This window comes from Pyrgilauda ruficollis, unplaced genomic scaffold (assembly GCF_017590135.1).
Source record: "Pyrgilauda ruficollis isolate IOZ18807 unplaced genomic scaffold, ASM1759013v1 scaffold72, whole genome shotgun sequence".
Classification (NCBI taxonomy): domain Eukaryota; kingdom Metazoa; phylum Chordata; class Aves; order Passeriformes; family Passeridae; genus Pyrgilauda; species Pyrgilauda ruficollis.
Window position 1 is genome coordinate 3,351,098 of NW_024529044.1, and position 999 is coordinate 3,352,096.

The 999-nt window shown below is 59.0% G+C and overlaps 1 protein-coding gene across 4 annotated transcripts in view; it reads left to right on the forward strand.

The window, feature by feature from the left end:
* Positions 1-780: 780 nt before the first annotated feature.
* TEX2 (testis expressed 2) overlaps positions 781-999 on the forward strand; it is a 44,951-nt gene continuing 44,732 nt past the window's right edge. The window contains exon 1 of one of the 4 annotated variants that reach the window (XM_041485889.1): positions 781-926. The gene's annotated coding sequence lies outside the window, so the exon portion shown is untranslated. Of the gene's footprint in view, positions 964-999 lie in introns of all 4 variants that reach the window. The other 3 variants (XM_041485886.1, XM_041485888.1, XM_041485887.1) reach the window with 3 other exon arrangements.

The following is a 999-nucleotide window of genomic DNA, read 5'->3' on the forward strand; positions in this document are numbered from 1 at the left end:
AGTAAATAAATTTGTCCCACCATCTCATAAAGTATCATCAATTTAAAGGCTGGTATGAAATGAAGAGTCTGAAAGATCTTGCAGGATTCTTTATATTTTAATTCAAACTGAAATTATTAAAGAGAAGATAATTGGTACAGCCAAATTAACCCAAGGGTTGACTAAAGAAACCTGGGCCAGCATCAGCCTGACCCGGTGTAATGCTGTAATGTCATCATTAACTGCCTTCAAAGGCAAGAGCAATTAAGTAAAGGGTAAAAGCAGTACCAAGGCTGTAATTTGTTGCATAAGACCATTATTGAGAAAACAACCTTTTGACACAGAGAATTAATTTTTTTCTCTGTCTGCTGCAAATTGGGAAATATGAAGGGTAAATAAAATGACCTCTGCCAGGACAGGTTTCCTGGGATAAGTGCCTGCTCGGTTAGGGAGCCGATAATTTCTGGCCATTTCTGCACCGTTCAGATACCAACCAGCTTCTCTGTGCCCGGTCGCGCACACGCTTCCTGCCGCAGCCGCTCCCTCAGAGATGTCAGCGGCGATCCCCGCACCGAGCCCGTGACACAAACCCGCACCGAGCGCCGCGTTCCTGGAACCGGCGGGTTATCGGGGCGGCCCGCACCGATAATAACCGGGAGCGGCCGGAGCTCCGCACCCGCGCCGGCCGCGGGCCCGAGCGGCTCCTCCCGCGGGGGCCGTTCCGAGCGTCACCACCACCGGCCGCTGGAACACCGGCTGCGCCCGAGGGACGGACAGGGCCGCTCCGGCTGCCAGGGGTCGGGCAGGCCCGTCCCCCCGCGGGGCCCGGATTGGCGGCGCCGCCGCCTCCCCGCCGCTGCCGCCGCCCGGCGCGGGCAGGAGCGGCCAGTGCCATGAGCCGGGGCTGAGGCGAGGGGCTGGTCCAGTGCCGAGAGCCGCGGCTGAAGGTGAGGGGCTGGGGCAGTGCCGAGAGCCGCGGCTGAGGTGAGGGGGCCGGGCAGTGCCGTCAGGGCGGCCGGG